Raw genomic sequence first — 18625 nt, 5'->3', positions numbered from 1 at the left:
TATCCACATGCGGATCTGAGCGAATTAACGTTTCGGGAATTCCATGAATTCTGTGTCCTCCTGTTCAGAAAGGAGAAATATTTCATCATCGAACGTATGCAAATATACAACGCGGTACATTCAGACCGAGAAAGTTTGGAAGCATTCTATTAACGTTTGACGGGACAAGCCGCCCTGTGTGGATGGACAATCGATCAAGAAAAGGAAGTCGTACGAGATATCATCATTGCCAAAATGAGATATAAGGATATTCAGAGAGAATTATGTATTCATCCAGGTGCTACTCCGGAGGATTCTCTGAAATCAGCTTTATTGCAAGAAAAGGGAGCACAAACGGCCACCGATTTGCAAAGGCAACTCGGGAGTTCGTCGTCGTCGGGCAATTATTCCCAGGCAGGTGCTACCTTGGGTCAGAATTCCCGGATAAAACAGGAACCCACCTTCTCTTTCCAGGGTAAGAAGCTTTCGGACAGGATTAATCGGGCACAGAATAGTAAGAAAAAGGGGATCAATGAGAAGTCGAAGTCGTGTTATTTCTGTGGTAACAGATTCTCAACAAACTACAAGCAGAGTTGTCCAGCCAGAAATGTTACTTGCAGGAACTTTGACAAAAAGGGTCACTTTGCCAAATATTGTAACTCTAAGAATGTAGCGAACGTGGAAGCTGAGTCAGATGAGACAGTAGAAGAAACTTGTAATTTCATCACGTCCGATAGTGAGTCGGAATTCACTGGTTTATCTGTAGCAGCAGAGGAACCAAGTCTCCCAATTAGGTCAGTGAAAAAGTTGGAGGTGGTCAATGCCGCCACGGGCAAGTTACGTTCCATCCAGATAACACTACGTTGTGGCAAGACGTTTTTCAAGGCAACAGTGGATACTGGGAGTCCAGCCTCCTTCGTGAATAAGAAGACAGCAGACTATATTCTGAAAACGGTTCCTTCAGCCAAGTTCTTCACGGTTCAAGAAAGTCCAATTGATACAGTATACGTTGACTATAATCGGAAGAAAATTGAATTGATGGGTACGTTAATTATGGATGTATCATCTTTGGGATGGCATATCAAGTCTGCAAAATTCCTTATTTCAGAAAATCGAACACGTTGTTTACTGGGTTTGGATTTGCAACCCCAATTGGGAGTAAGAACAACGCAAGTTAGACCAGATCGTTCTTTGGTGGGAGAAGTCTCCCAATCAAACCCGAATTTAACATCGGATTCATGGAAATCTCACTTTCACCAGAAGTTCCATCGTGTATTCAGTAGAATCGGCAAAGCCAAAAACCACAAAGTATTCTCTACGTTCAAGTCTCCACTCGTCCCCATTCAAGAAAAGGGAAGGAGAGTGCCGGTGCATATTCAAGATAAAGTTGGTCAGGAGATCCAAAAACTAATTCATGAAGGGCACGTGGTTAAATTGAATAAATGTACCAGTGAGTATTTCATCTCTCCGATAGTAATTACGGCCAAGAAAGATGGTTCTGTGAAATTAGCTATGGACGCTAAACCTATGAATGAACAAATTCATAAGAATCATTACCAAATGCCGAATTTGTTGGAACTATTGGACTCGGCCGCCCAGATAATCACGTCGGACATTTCAGGAGATGTTTGGTTTACGTCCTTAGATTTAAAATACGCCTTCAGCCAGATTCCGCTCAGTGAGGAAGTTAGTCGACATTGCAATTTCAATATCGTCTGTGGAGAACAAACTGGCACGTATCGGTTCAAGACGGGGTTTTATGGTCTAACGGACATGCCGAAGGAATTCCAAAAAGCGATGGACAATACTCTCCAGGGTCTGTCAGGAGTATTTTGTTTCCTTGATGATATTCTGATTGTTTCGAAGGGTTCAGTCGAGGATCACAATATTCTTGTAGACAAGGTGATAAGTCGTCTGGATGAAGAAGGTTTTGCTCTGAAATTTTCGAAATGCGAATTTTCCTTGAATCACTTATCTTGGTTAGGATACGATATTGATTCAGAAGGATACAGACCGAAACGTTCTAAGATAGAGGCAGTACTTGCTCTGGAACCACCAAGGACACTCAAACAACTCCGTTCATTCATGGGCATACTCAACCACCTACAACGATTTTTGCCGAATCTTCAGGTCCATTCCGACCAATTACGCCCGTCACTAACGGCAGGTAATAAAAGCAAATTTGTGTGGGGGGAATGTCAGCAAATGGCGTTTAGTAACATCTTGCAGTTGATAGCGAACATAACAAAAATGTATCACTATGACCAAAGTCGGAACTCGCGGGTGAAATGTGACGCCAGTCATAGTGGTCTGGGTGCTGCATTAGAACAGGAGATAGAAGAGGATGTTTGGGTGCCAATTGCTTTTGCGTCACGTTTTCTAAACGATCAGGAGAAGAAATACAGTACCAATGAATTAGAACTTCTAGCGATCGTATGGTCGTGTGAGCATTTTCGAACGTACTTGTTAGGGAATCATTTCGTGATTCTAACTGATCACAGGGCAATCATATCTGCATTAAAGACGAATCGCGGAAACAAAACTTATCAGTCACGTTTAACTAGATGGGCTGATAGGTTATTACCTTTCGATTTCGATATCTTCCATATCTCCGGCTGTAAGCTAGGAATCGTGGATTACTTATCTCGTTTCCCAACATTTGAAGCTCCACGACCAAGCAGCTTTGACGAACAATATTTCGTCAAATGCATTAGTCGATTCTTTGATGCGTGTGAATTTTTGGACGGTTGGGTCAGGCATTACACTTCATCTGAAGAGTTATCTAATACCGCAGAAATAAGTCAGGATTATGTCGTACCTGACCAAATTAACCTAGTTGAGTTATTGGGAAATTGTCAGTCTCGGATCAATTGTCCCGATATCAACAGTTCACTTGTTGCATCGAACAAATTTGGAAACATACCGGTAGAGGGCGTCTTAATTCAAGACATTCAATCTGCATCGAAAGGTTTATATTCGCTAGAGGGCGACAAAATGTTAGCCATTACTCAAAATAACTCCTCTAATCTATCGATTCCTTCTCCGCTAGAGGGCGTCCAACGCGTTGGCTCATATTCTAGCCAATCAGCGTTGAGTATTAACATGCCGATTTTTGCCACTTTCTCAGCATGGATCACATTTTATCTGCCAATTCTGATTTCATTGTGGATTATTATTTTGGCCGTGAGTGGTTGTCATCTGTTGTCGTTGCTAATCAATCTTTTTGCCTTGATTTCATCATATCGGATTTGTTGGAGTGCAATTAGATTATTGAGTGCTTTTCATTTTCAGACGGCAATGAATCCCAACACAAGTACCAACAACACAAATGACAGTTTCGAGCAGCTGTTAAACCAGTATCTGCCCGTCACTCAACATTGGTTCTCCTCAGATAGAGCCAGGCCGCGGTTTCGCGCGGGGGCTGTTCGACCCAGAAGATCATCAACAATTCAACGAGGAGTGGAACTGATAAGTCAATACGCCCGTATTCTAGCGAATTTCAGGTCCAAACGGGGCAGGATACCAAAGCAACAATCTCAGTCAGTCAACAGTCTCGAGATCTTAAAGTCACCAGTGGTCGCTGAGGACCAGAAATCGTTATCCGGACTGGTGGGAATTCTGGATTCAGATGTATTGTCGGAGCTCACGGATGAAGATGCTAGTTTAAGCCTCATGAAACGAGCAATAGTCAACCGGGATTACGAAGGATTTTGCCGTATCGATTCTTATATTAAATCATTTTGGCATTGTGCAGCGGTAGTTGATGGCTGTGTTGTGGTGGGTAATAGGATCGCTATTCCCATGTGTCTACGCAAACCTTTGTTATCTCGACTTCATAGATCGCATGCGGGTCAGTTAGCAATGGTTGACGCTGCACAATACATCTGGTGGCCCCGAATGCATCGGGACATCATCCAACTTTGCAAAGATTGTCCTCAGTGCACAAAGTTTGGTAAGAATTTGAAAGCGAACGCATCATTTAATTCATCCAAGCCTTTACCTCTTTTATCTGGTCCTAATGAAGAGCTGCAACTTGATTACGCAGGCCCTCTACTTGACTTATTTGGTAATAGTATTTATATCTTGGTCGCAATCGACCGTTACTCAAAATATCCGTCGGCTATGATTACGCGTTCCACGGGAGGACGGAAGATCATTAAATTTCTCAAATCATATATTCAACAGCACAGTATCCCCAAATCCATCAAAACAGACCAGTACTCCGGTTTTAAAAATAAATTAGTGCAAAATTTTTGTCTAGAGAAAAATATCGCTCAATATTTTTGGCCGGTGGGGGACCATCGTGGTTGCGGTTTAGTCGAACGGTCGATACAAACAATTAAACGTCGTTTGGGCGCCTCTCAGTTAAGTTCGGATTTCTCTAATGTTCAGGATACTCTTAGGAATATTATTGAAGATATCCGGGTTACAAAAAATTCAGTTACCGGGGTCTCACCGTTTGAACTTCATTTTGGTCGTCCTCCGAATACGGAGCTATCTATCGCGGCTGATCGCTTATCTTCGGGAATTCATTTAGACAACCAACGTTTGGAACGGGACTTGCTCACACCAGAGCAGCGACAGGAGCAGTGCGATAGTCGTCCAAGAATCAAAGTCGTCAAGAAAGGGCAATCAAGCCCGACGGTGTCTCCACATTTTGGTGGAACCACAGACTCAGTAGCGGATACACCCCACTATCGTGCACTGGAGAGCTTGGCACAATCTGCAAACCAGTGGTTGTCGTTGAAAAAGTCTCTGACGTATCAGGAGGGAGTCAAAGCCCTGAAGACCCTGACAGAGAGAAATCAAGTCCTCGCAGCCACTCTTCGTTCGAACTTGTCCGCTGGTACCCTCAGATTCAGGAACCAAATGCCAACGGAACAAATTTGCCCTTCGTTGCCAAAACGTAATTTGGACTATTTAGTATTGAACGAACCAAATAAGGTCGAAATTTTTCGGAAATTTCTAAATAGGAAGTCTGGCAGAGAAATTTTCAAACCTTGTAAGGGCAAAATCGTGCGGATCACTGAATCCACATATATTTCTGATAAAGGGAAAGTTATTAGAAGGAATCACTTGGCAGTACGTCTTAAATCAACCCAACTAAGTTTTTCAGGAAAACAACTAACTCCTGTAAAAAAAGGGCAGAAACGCCCAATCGTGCCATCTGCAACATCATCATCGGAAGACAATAGGCCTCTCAAACAATCGGGTTCCAGACAACGTATTTCAGCGAAAACAGTGTACGTGCCTGCTCATTCGAAATTCCCATCTATGCCAGTTTCACATACCCCACCCCGCAGTCAAATGGTGGCGTCGAAGTTAAGGGAAGATGCAACTTCGGAGGCTCCGGGTATACAGAACATCCCGTATCCACAGCATTCTACTCCGGTGGTAGACTTAACAGTTTCTTCCTCTACGTCGGGTAATCCAGGAACAGAGGCTCCTATTAGCGTTAAACCAAAGTCTATTAGCATCAAACCGAAATCTACAGTTATTGTCTCTTCCTCGGAACGGAAATTCCTATCAGCATCAAGTCAAAGGCGCCAACTCCTGTAATGACCCCAGCATGCTCAGATCTTATTCCCATCTCTTCAGACGAAGAATCGTCAATCTCGAAGTCACAAGTAGGAACTTCATCGAAATTGGTAGCATCGGGCTCTAACACCCAAGATAGTCACGTCATACTTTCAGAACAGAATGGGAATATGTCTTCATCGTCAAATTCGTCACGATCCTCATCTCGACGGAAAAAGCAGACTACATTCTACGGTAGTCCTATTCGACATTCAGTTAATGTCATTCAGTCCCAGTCAACAACTACTTCTTCGTCAACACCTGCCTCTCCGGACAAGAAAGTCCGTTTTGTCGTGTCTGGTTCAGATCGATCAAACCAAATAGGCCAGTCTAGGGCAGATATACCCGAGGATTCCGCAGTTTCACATAGGAAATTTATTCGCTTCCCCAAAAAGAGTACTTCCGACTATCCTTCGCGTCGGTCAGATAGATAAAACTTATGTATTTATCGAATTCGGCATTTGTTCCAGAACTTAAACAAACTATTGTACCCTGTTATTGCTACAAACTTCAAACTTCATACCAAATTTCTCTTTGCAACTTCACGTCGGTCAGATAAATAAAACTTGTGCATTTATCGAATTCAGCATTTGGTCAAGAAATCATACAAACTATTGTACCCTGTCTAAATAAAACTTTCGCATTTATCAATTCAGCATTTGGTCCAGAAATTATACAAACTATTGTATCTTGTTCTTGCTACAATCTTTAAAATTCATACCAAATCTCTATATATGATAGTCATTTTCCATAAATTTCTTTGTCTACCTGATGTTCTTCATGGTTTTCATATGTAAAAGCGCATTTAGTAATTTTGTACTTTAGAGTAAAGAAATTCAAACACGGTTTGAATTCTTTTCCCGAGAGGGGGAAATGTGGTGCGTCGTTGTTTAGACTTAAGCATGACGTCAACAGTGTGCTAGCTATTCGTGCTAAATTCCATTATCGGTCAAGGTCGTTACCGACCTGCCAATCCACTCTAGTCTTAACAGCATGCGCTCTCTATTCATACTCTTCAACTTATGAAAGATTTAAGTTGCATTCAATTCTATTGTCATGACATAATTTGTGCCAGTCGGTCGTATTTGGAAGTTTGACCTTGAGAGAAGCAAAAAACACTTAATTTTGGAGTGAAATTTAATTTTTCAAAATTTCGAATGGAACCTGTCATGCACGGTTTTCTCGCGATAACTGAAAATCAGAAAAGAGAAGTCAGAACAATCGAGTGACAATCGCGGGAAAGTTGCTAGAAAAATCAGTGGGAGATTGCTATTCGCAATTTCAGTAGCGATAATAATCTAGAGTAGAGCTGTCCCATCTAGAAGAGAGACGAGCGCATCCCCACGAACTGGATTGTTGTGATTGGAGTATTATTCTAAACTGGACTAGAGTGAACCTTCGGTGGAAAGGTGGACAACTAGAGTGTCCCAATGGTTCACGAGAACTGACATTCTAGAGTACAAACTTGTTCTTGTTATTAAAACTGACAAACATTGAATTCATTTTAGTTACTTTATTGATTCTTGAGTTGCACACCGACTTATTTACTTCCTGATTCTTGAGCGTGCTACAATGTGAGTACTAATTTAAATTTCTAGAGTGTGTTTTATAATTGTTATGTTGAGGTATGGCGAGTTTTAGGTTGATCCATCTGAAATGGATCAAAGTTCCACTGTCTAATAAAAAGTAACTTAACGGATTGTTCCAACCCGGTTTTTAACGGCGTTCATGTATTTTGGGTATCTAGAGACCTAAGTATGGGGACGTTCCTAATTCTAGAGTGGGGGGATATTTTAGTAGTAGCCTTTAAGCTGTAACGAGTCGTAGTCTCATGTCACAAACGAACCGAATTGGCTCCGACTGATTTGAGGTAGAAAAACACAAGAGATAGTGTCCCTGACTCTTGAGCCAATAGTTATAGGGCCTATTTTTCTTAAGCCTCATGTGTGACTGCAGTAGACGAATGTTACATAGTGTTTTTATGGCGCTCCTGGGTGTTTACGACATCAAGACTACGGAGTCAAACCCACTTGAGACAGCTTCGGGCTGAATGCCCATTCTAGAGTACCGGCGGTACGGTTCGACAGGAACGTGCAAACCTTCCGGTTGTACCGTGATAGCTTTTTAAGAAAACTCAAGAAAACTTCCTGGTACGCTCTCCGAACGAGGCTTAGCTAACCGAGTAAAAGGGGGCAACTAGGGGGACAAAAACACGAGCAAAAAGACAAAAAGCGAAACAAAAACCAAAAAAGAATAGAAAAAGGAACAAAAACCATAAAACGAAAAAAGACAGTGACTTTGACACCAGATTAGTTGGATCAAACCTTTATATTAATTAAATAGTATACCCATACTGTTTTACAAGTTCGATCGTTTCGATCAACCTAGTAATTTAATCCAGTAACCTCAATAAAGTGCCCGAGTGTGGGGCGTTGTCAAGGGTTTTTAGATAGCTTGGGACTTAGCTGGACAACTAGGAGACTTGACTGGAAGAGGTGACCAGCCGAGTGGGAAAGTGGCCCAGGAGCACTTGAGCTGAACCAATAGGAGACTGGACTGGAAGAGGTGACCAGTCGAGTGGGAAAGTGGTTCAGGAGCACTTGAGCTGAACCAATAGGAGACTGGACTGGAAGAGGTGACCAGTCGAGTGGGAAAGTACTCAAGAAGGAATTGGCAGTTCTCGAGTTCTCAAGTTGGGCAGAACGGGTATCGTTAAAATTCGTAATACATTATAGGAAATAAGTGTAAAATTGAATAAGCGATATCCCCCGGTTTTGAGGAACGTTTTTACTTGAGCAGGCCTGGAGACAGGTCTACGGTTTTCTCTTGAGAGGTTTAGCACCCGGCGCTTAAGGTAATTTTAGGCTTAAGAAGGGGGGCTAAAAAGGGGGGAGGTTAGAAGGGGGGCTGGTTAAGTTAGAGGTTGGCGGTTGTAAATTGCAAAAAGGGGAGAAATCAGAGTAACTAATTGGTCGACATCGTTGATTTAGTTACATTAGTCATTTACACGCGTTGGTCATAGGAAACGGATATCTAAAATTGGAATTAGGTTAAGGTAGGTACCCTGGTCGGATCGGTAGGGGGGAACGGACATAGACAGTTTTTGTGATACCACATAAGATCGCTAGTGGGGGGAGGAAAACGCGTGGCGATTAGGTACCAGACATTTTTTTTCGACGAAAGGTAGACATTGGTCACCTTTGAATTTTAGGTGGGCTCATTTTTCTGTTTTTATTACTTTTTCTGGCTTGGACTTTCTGTTGCATTTTGGGGAGGATTTGTGTGTAGTTTTTATACGAACAGGTGATCACAAGATACCTGCGCACAGGTTTTGGTCTCAAATTGCTTGGAACATTGAAATAGAGGTAACTAAAAAGAATTAAGAAAAAAGGGGGGTCAGCATTTGGCTTTTAAGAGAGGGTTTTTGGGAAAATTTTACTAGAGCTTGAGTGGTGGTACAAGGTACAGTGAATCAAGAAGTGCCCATAACGAAGAAGAGAGAGGTCCCACCGCTCAGACACTTGTCAACAGTCTTGGGACAGTGCCAAAGAAGTCCTGGGACAGTGTTGGACCAGAACAGTCTTGATACAGTCTTGGGACAGTAGTCTTGGGACAGTGGTCTTGGGACAGTGGTCTTGGACAGGGTCTTGGGACAGTGGTCTTGGGACAGTGGTCTTGGGACAGGGTCTTGGGACAGTGGTCTTGGGACAGTGGTATTGGGACAGGGTCTTGGGACAGTGGTCTTGGGACAGTGGTCTTAGGACAAGGGTCTTGGGACAGGGTCTTGGGACAGTGGTCTTGGGACAGGGTCTTGGGACAAGGGTCTTGGGACAGTGGTCTTGGGACAGTAGTCTTGGGACACTAGCCTTGGGACAGTAGTCTTGGGACACTAGCCTTGGGACAGTAGTCTTGGGACACTAGCCTTGGGACAGTAGTCTTGGGACACTAGCCTTGGGACAGTAGTCTTGGGACACTAGCCTTGGGACAGTGGTCTTGGGACACTAGCCTTGGGACAGTAGTCTTGGGACACTAGCCTTGGGACACTAGCCTTGGGACATTAGTCTTGGGACAGTAGTCCTGGGACACTAGCCTTGGGACACTAGCCTTGGGACACTAGCTTTGGGACAGTAGTCTTGGGACAGTAGTCTTGGGACACTAGCCTTGGGACACTAGCCTTGGGACACTACTCTCAGGTCAGGGGTCTTGGGACATTGACGGAGTACTGGGACATTACCGAAGAGTCTTGGGACAATAAAAGGAAGCCTGGGACGGTACAAAGAAGAGTAGGGACGGTAACTGGAAGTCTTAGGACAGTATAAAAATTGAAGTAAAATTACAACAAGTTGTTTTAAGACAGGATTAAGACAGAACAAGACTAATTGGAACCCGGTACGGTTGGGACCACAAATAAAGAAAGTTACTTGGAGATTTTAGAGAACTGGAACATGGTTTTTATCACGTTGTATATTTTCTTTTAAGAATTTGTTTCCACAAAATTTTTTATTCTTAGAATAGAATTGTGTATAAAATAATATTGTAAATAAGAGCAATTGTAAATAGAAATAATGAGACGGAGTAGGGTACCGGTGCTTGAAAAAAGGTCAAGTGGATCAAACACGAAATATAACTCGTCGCTGCGTGGAACGACATCAAGGGGCCCAGGCAAAACAAAAAATAACTTTTCAGTTAGCATGGTCAGCACGAGGAGTGGCGCCGAGAGCAAGACGCGAGAAGATGCGAGGGAAAAACAGGTGGAGCCCACAATCGAAATCGACCTAGAGACACCAGACCAGAGCGTAGATGAAGTGGAGAAAAAGACGACGGAATCCACACCGATGCCCCATATGGAAGATCAAAATCCAAAAACCGTGGAGTTTTCGCCGATAGACGCGTTGGAAGAAACAACAGGCAATACCCGAGAAACGGTGAAAGATGACTCTCAAGTAAAGAAGACATCTTTTACAGAAAAGTTGGCGATGATGGTCGGAATGAAATCGAAAGACAACACGGCCGAGGAATCACAGACTGGAAGAGCACAGACATTTGGGAGAGTGAGCACGAAGGCGACAGAAGCCGACCCAAAGGAAGAACAAGCCAGAAAGGAAGCGACAGCTGGAAACAAGACAACGGCTGATCATGAAACAGCTACTCTTGAGCTTGGAGACCTGATGACAAAACTAAATCAGATTGACAAGAGACTGAAGTACAGTGAGGAAGATAGAGACTTAATAAGGAAAGAGTTGAAATACAACAAACACGAGTATCTGGATAGTTATTTTAACATGGCTAAGGCGACAGACGAGAGACTCCAGCAGATGTCGGACAAGGTAGATGCCACCAATGAAGAACGGGATAAGAACATCAAAAAAGATATACAACAGTTGAAAAACCGATATGATGATGTCAACAGCCAATTAGGTAGCCTGGAAAAGAGAATGGACATAATGAACAGGAATCAAGCCGAAAGTTCGTGTGCAATACAGGCGAAGTTGGATGCAATCTTGAGAAATTCTACCTCACAAGAAAGACCGGCAGCGGATCGCACGCAAGGCACCAGAGTTGACTTTGTGGAACCACAAAGGGGCAAACGGCAATCGACACCGTTGCCCTTAACCCGGGACACGGTGAGCATAGCACCAACAGCTGCTAAAACAATCATGAAGAATGGAACGTCAAGTACAACGACTGGCCCGGGGGACTCAACAGCTAACAGCAACGCAGGTCCGGATGCTATGACATGGGCAAGCACTTGGGAGATGATGAACAGGACTCTAGAGGCCTTCGCCACGAGGAACACTGACTCGAGCGATAGGAGGGACGGAAAATCAAGAAAAACTTTCAAGAAGCCAAAGGAATTCAAAGACGACTCCGATGGATGCATCGACACTTGGGTGGAAGTGATGAGATTACACCTAGAGCAAGATAACTTAAATGATGAAAGACAAGCATGCACGGCCATACTCAGCAACTTAGAAGGCACGGCATTAAAATGCGTGGTCGCAAAGAAGGAAGAAGAACGCGACACCGCGGACAAGATCTTCGAGATATTACTGAATCGATTCGGGTCAGGCATGAAGGGTCACCAAGCGATGATGCGATTTGAAAAGAGAAGGCAGAGGGACGACGAGTCAATAGATCGGTTCCTAGATGATCTCGAGAGCTTGAGAAGAAGGAGTGACCCAGAGGAGTCGACAAACAGAAGAAACTTCAGCATTGCCTCGAAGTTCATTGATGGGGTAAAAAGTGATGACTTAAGGACAATGTTAGCTACATACTACACATTGTCGAAAGACAGCGCACCAACCCCAGAAGAAATGAGACAGAAATCAAGGGAATACATGCTGATGAAGCCCAAGAAATACTCATATTCGGAAAACAGGAACACACAGGGGGGAAGCCAACCCCAGAGGTCATCATGGTACAAACCTAGAGATGATATGGACAAACGCAGATCATGCGCGAACTGCGGGTCAGCGGACCACCACGTGGCTGACTGTACAACATACAAACAAGGCATGAAGAGCCTAGGATACGCACCGGATGAGGAGGACATGAGCCAGATGGAGGAACACGAGTACTATAATGGCTTAATCATCAAGATAGGCGCTAGATGCTTCTTCTGTAACCAGGAGGGGCACTTCAGAATGGATTGTCCCTTGTTCTGGGAAGCGGTCAAGGACCAGAGTCACCCCAAACATAAGTTGGCATTAGCGGCGGTGCAGAATCAGCGGAACAGGCAAAACGAGTTTGAATCGAGGAACTTAGGAACACCAAGCACTGAATTGCCAACGAAGACAGTGAAAGCTGTAACACATGTCAATGGTGCGATAGAATCCGCGGCAGGGAATTCTCTAGAGATAAATTATGAGAAAGCGGCGACGGAAGCAATTGCCAAAGTGAAACAGGATCTGGCTGCGAAAGAAATAGAGCAACGACTAAAGCTGGAGATCGAAAAACAGAATTTTAACGAAGCATTAACCGGATCGAACCCAACACCAGAGGCTGTACCAGGCTCAACGAAGACCGGGAATTGTAACACTGTAAAAATGGTGACAGGTAAGCCTTTTGGCATATCGAAAATCGGGGCGAGAATAATGTCGATAATCACAGTGGGCGGCCACGAGGTAACCAGAAACTTGAGCGAGCCGAGCGACCAGACAATAATGCACATTGACGTGTATGCAGACTATTTGAGTGGTATAAGCCCACAAACGACTTCTAGAGCACTGAGAGCACTACTCATGAGAGGGGGCAGCAAGTCGGTACGTGTTGATAGCAGATATACTGAAGCTTATGGTCCACACGAGGTGATGCTAAATATAGATGGGATTAACATCTATACCAAGACGATGATAACATGTGACGAAGACCTAATTGGACAAATCTACGTAGGGAAAGAAGAATTGAAAGTGAGATCGATTGGACACTGCGCCATGCTTGAAGAAGATGCAATGCACATCGGGACGGAGGCAGATGTGACAGGGCACGTGCTGGATATAAGTGGCAAAAAGACTCAGTTGCGTGGGTTGCTTGACACGGGAGCAGTCTTGAGCGTCATACCAATCGAAACTTGGGAGAGGATGGGCTTTGACAAAGGTGACTTGATAGACTCGAGAATACGGCTGTCGGCTGCAAACAAAGGGGCCCTTCGGGTGCTGGGCAGGACGCCGATAATAGCCCTCAATTTGGGGGAACGTAACCTGTGGATGAGCTTTATCGTGGTAGAAAACCTAAATGAATCTGACCAATTCATTTTGGGCAGAGACTTCATCAGGAACTTCGACGTAACGATTGATCTAAATAACGCAATGTTCAGGATACGGAACCCGGATAGGAGGTACGCAATCAAACCGGTAAATTTAATAATGGCAAATGAAAACAAAGCACCGGTATTCTTGAGTAGGAGGGTGAGGCTAAAAGCTAATGAAGCGGCAATCGTAAGTTTGAGGATGAAAAATTACAATGAACTAAGTGACAACAAGCAAGTGTGCATAGTTCCGAATCCTAATAGTCAAAGTGCTGCTGTTTTAGGAAGATAATTTTCGATAACGAAGAGCGGCCTCTGCGTCAGTGTCTTGTTGAATACCCTTGATATACCGATCACGATACAGAGAGGGAGGAAACTGGGATATGCTTTACCGGTTAAAACTCGATATGAAACAATTGAGAGCTCAAAACAAAATGAAGTTGTTGATTGTCCCAATCACAGGGACAAAATTTGTCTCTTGAGACGATTGCAGAAAATAAAAGATTCTTCAGGTCTTATTAAATCACTTAAGTCAGAAACGGATGATGGGCTGTCGAGCTGTTCGAACTTTCCAGAGCGACCCACACTGAATGAAATGCAAACTGATAAACCGGTTCTGCCGAAGATTGAACATTTGAGGGGCAAACTGAAAGATGAACAGCTCGAAGCCATCAAGGACGTACTAGAGCGGAACGAGGAAGTTTTTTCGAGGCATAAGGCGGATATCGGGTGTTGTAATTTCGTTGAGCATGAGATAGAACTTGAGGAAAACGCGGTACCACACAGGGAGGGGGCGAGGCGAATGACCCCACACAAATCGGACGCGTGTAGAAAAGAAATCGAGACGTTACTAGAGTATGACATGATAGAACCATCCAAGTCACCGTGGGCGTGTGGAGTAGTGATGGCCAAAAAGAAAGGCGACCAGTTGAGGTTTTGTTATGACTTTCGATACCTGAACTCCGTCACGGTGAAGGATGCCTATCCCATACCTAGGATTGATGAGAGCCTCTCGAAGTTAGGCGATGCAAAATTTTTTACGACTCTTGATTTAGGCTCGGCCTTTTGGCAGGTACCACTACGGAAGCAGGACAGGGACAAGACAGGGTTTGCCTGCGAGTTGGGTCTGTTTCAGTGGACACGGATGCCGTTTGGACTTTGCAATGTCACAGCCACGTTTCAGCGATTGATGGCACACGCGCTGATAGGCGTGACAAAGAAATATGGCAATCTGGTAATGTGCTACGTGGATGACGTGGTAATAGCAACGCCAACACTAGAAAACCACATTGAGAGACTGGACGAGGTGTTCGCGTGCATGAAAAGATCGGGGCTAAAGTGTAAACCATCAAAGTGCGAGATACTCAAGGACTCAATAAAATACTTGGGCAGGATGGTAGACAAGCACGGCATCAGACCTGATCCAGACGCCGTGGAAGCAGTCCTAACCTGGAAGTCACCGAAGACTGAACACCAGTTGATGAGCTTCCTGGGCTTCGCTAACTACTACAGAGAGTTCATCAAAGGCTATGCGGACAAGGTGTACCCGATGCAACAATTGATGAGGCACAAGGGCAAGAAGTTCACATGGAACAACGCAGCAGAAGAGTCATTCCAGAGAATAAAGAAAGAGCTATGTGAGGCACCAGTACTGGGTATGCCGACTGAGAAAGGGATGTACGTGCTGGACACGGATGCGTCGGTAGTCGCGATTTCTGGGATTCTCCACCAAGAACAAGAATGGAATGGGAAAACAGTCTTGAGACCAATAGCGTACGGGAGCAAAGTCCTGAGTGACACGGAAATGAAGTACGGAGCACCGAAAGCAGAGATGTTCGCGGTGGTTACCTTTGTCGAGAAATACAGGGCATACCTGGGCAGTGAGCCATTCAAGTTGCGAGTCGACAACAGAGCACTGAGCTGGCTGAAAACGTACTCAATGGACCAAAGTTACATTGGGAGGTGGATAGTTCGCCTAGACGGATACAACATGATAATTGAGCACAGAACGCGAGATAAACATCAGAATGCCGACAGCTTGAGTAAGAAGACGGAGTTCTATGAGAGACAAGAGCAAAGAGAAGCAGACAGACCTGAAATCAAAGATGGCTTCTCATTCATGGACAAGGAAACGTACGACAGCCTTCCACTCACGAGATGGCTGGACAAGTCAGGCAAACCGATAGAAGATCATCCTGAATTGCCTAAAGAGCCTCCAGAGAAGACCATCTTGAAGAAGAGCAAGGGGATTCCGATTGAGATTATACTCAAGTCGAAGATCGTGAAGGAGACGCTCAAGGCAAAAGGCTATGATATTAACCAGGTGGAAGCAGGAACTGCACAGATAGATGATGACTTAATGAGGCTGCTCGAGAAACTATCAGATGATAAGCCCGTGATCCAAGAGAAGGGTCAAGAGAAACCGGAATTCACTATACTTCGGAGAAAAGAGACAGTGAACGATACTGACTCATCAAGAGGAAGCGTCACTGACAGCAAAGACGTCGTGCGCTCACTAGTTGACAAAATCCCCGAAGACATTCTGGAGCAGACCAAGGTTAGGAAAAAGAAAGTGACGTTCAAAGAAGATACTGAACACCTGGGACTAGGTCAAGAGTCCGGGGAGTGTTCCAGGTTCACGGAAGAAGGAACCGGAGAAGGAAAATTGTCCGGGGAGCGTGAAGGATGGGATGAAGACTCGGATGAGAGCAGCGAAAACCAAGACAGTCTGTGCATGATATTGGCGGAAGAGAAGACAAGGCACCACGACAGGGAGTTACAGACGGATCCATCTTCAGGAACATACAATATGGACATACAGGAGATGCGAGGTGGTGAGGAACTTGAGAAAATTGCGGTTGCAAGGAAACCATTCAGGGAACTATCATGCAACTCAAACATCAGAACGAATCTGGTGCCAGAAGATGATATGAAAATCGTAAAAAGGATGATATGCGTGAAACTGAGTGATGACATCCACAACCCTGGTGAGATGAATGGAAAAATCATGGCGCTAAAGGAGCATGTCAAGGCGAGATATAGGCTGTCAGACCTAATAAGAGCCCAGAAGAATGACAAAATGACAAGTAACCTCTCCAAATGGATCCAGTCGGGGGTCAAGGAGAAGGGGGAACTTGAGGAAGACAGCTACAAGATCTTGAGCCAGTTCTACAAAGAAAAGAAAGACTTACTGTATCACACAGCTGATGGGGTGGTAGCGTGCAAGAGGAGAGATGAGGAAAAGATATTACACAAACACAACCTCATCATACTACCACAATTGTACCAGACGGAGGTGCTTTTCAGATCACACGACCAGATGGGCCACCAGGGCATAGACAAAGTACAACAAAGGATACTTGACAGGTTTGATTGGCCAGGAGTGAGAAAAGCTTGCGAGAGATGGGTGAATGCCTGCCTGGCATGTCTCCAGGTAAAAGACCCAAGGAAGATGAAGTTCCCACTCAAGTCGGTTGAGAGCTCAGAGTTCAATGAAGTGGTGCAGATAGACCATCAAAAGATTTGCATGACAGAGTCGGGATATAATCAGATACTGGTTATAATAGATCACTTCACAAAGTTGGCGGAAGCGGTTCCGTGCCAGACAGCCTCGGCCGAAGAGACATGTGATCATCTGATAACGCATTGGATATCGCGGTATGGTTGTCCAATGACTTTCCAGTCGGACAACGGCAAAGCTTTCGTGGGGACTTGACAAAAGAATTGATGAAGAGATCGCACATTGCTCAAGCACACTCGACGATCCACAGACCAATGGGTTGGTAGAGAGACAAAACAGGACACTGGTCAACATGTTAAGGGTGTACTGCTCAAGATACATGACGGACTGGGACAAATACCTGCCACAGGTAGTAGGAGCCTACGACAGTACACAGCACTCAACTACGGGCATCAGTCCTTTCATGATGTTGACGGGCAGGGAGAGAGCAATGCCTCTGACATTCTTTTACCCGGAATACGAGGGGAAAAGGACGTCGCCTCAGGCATACGTGAAAGAAGCGATCAAAAGACAACAGGAGTTGAACGAGCTATGCAGGAGGAACACGGCGCAAGCGCAAATGAGGCAACGCAGGAAATATGACGAAAAAATATTAAGAGCAAAGCCATATGAAGTGGGCCAATACGTGTGGGTCTTCCAAAATGTAATACCGCCCAAGGGAACAAAGAAACTACTCAAGAAGTGGAGGGGACCATTCATGATAACGGAGGTTCATCAACAAGGACGGTTCTATCGCTTGAGTACTGGGCGAGCGGCACATTATGAAAATCTGAAGCCTCACATCCCGTCCCCAGAGGATTGGTGCATACCGAAGGACATGGAGGGTCTTGAGTACCTGGTGGTAGAGCCAGCGTGTGAAGTGAATGAGAAAGGCACTAGAGAGAAAAATGATGGTAATGAGAACTTGAGTTTGGACGACAATGAAAAGATAGGAGTGGAGTGTGATGCAGGATCATTTGTAGAAGAAGACTGGAACGACCCGGAGCAAGACGAGGTGCCGAAGTGGATGGAGCCGGATCGACCAACACCACCGGAAACCAGGACTGGCAATCGTAAACGCACCGGCATGAGGTACAACAGGTACGGGGATGACTTCTTGATCGATAAGATACAGCCAGACAAATTGGGCGAGGAATTACTGAAGGCAGGCGAACTGGAAGCCGGAGAGGAATGGCAGGTCATTGACGATGGTGGTCATTATCCGCAGGATGATTACTCGACGCCAGAATTAGAAACGGATCTCGAACAGAGTGAGATAGAGAGGAGGGAGAACACGAACTTGAGGATTCTAGAGTGGATGCGTGATGTCAAAGACGAGAGCCGCGAAGGACAAAGCATTCAGCAAGTCGATGTATCAGCAGCAAATTACATGAAGACAGAGGACCCTCTTTTCGGATGGACGGCAACAGACAGGCCACTGGACATTCCTCAGGACAATTCAGACCCGACAACATCGACGGGGACGTCGATAAATATTTTTGTCCGGGGAGTGGGGGTAGGACTTACCCACACCGAAAATTTGATGATAAAGAAGCTCAAGGAAGTGAGAGAAACGAGCGAATTGGAACTGGAGGAAGAAGAGCCAGAGCCTACTATAGGTCGGAATTTCAAAACGAAATTCGAAATACCCAATGAATACTCGGAGAACATCATGATAACGGATAGCGACTTCATCCTGTCAAACAGGACCAGCGCGATCTGCATCACGGCGGACATGAGTTTCAATTCAAGATTGGAAGCTGACTTCAAAAGAGAGTACCAGAATGTAGAGTTTCTGTTCAGACAGAGACCAGGACTGGGAG

Source organism: Symsagittifera roscoffensis, chromosome 3, assembly GCF_963678635.1.
Source record: "Symsagittifera roscoffensis chromosome 3, txSymRosc1.1, whole genome shotgun sequence".
NCBI classification, from domain to species: domain Eukaryota; kingdom Metazoa; phylum Xenacoelomorpha; order Acoela; family Convolutidae; genus Symsagittifera; species Symsagittifera roscoffensis.
This window is presented reverse-complemented; position numbering follows the sequence as displayed.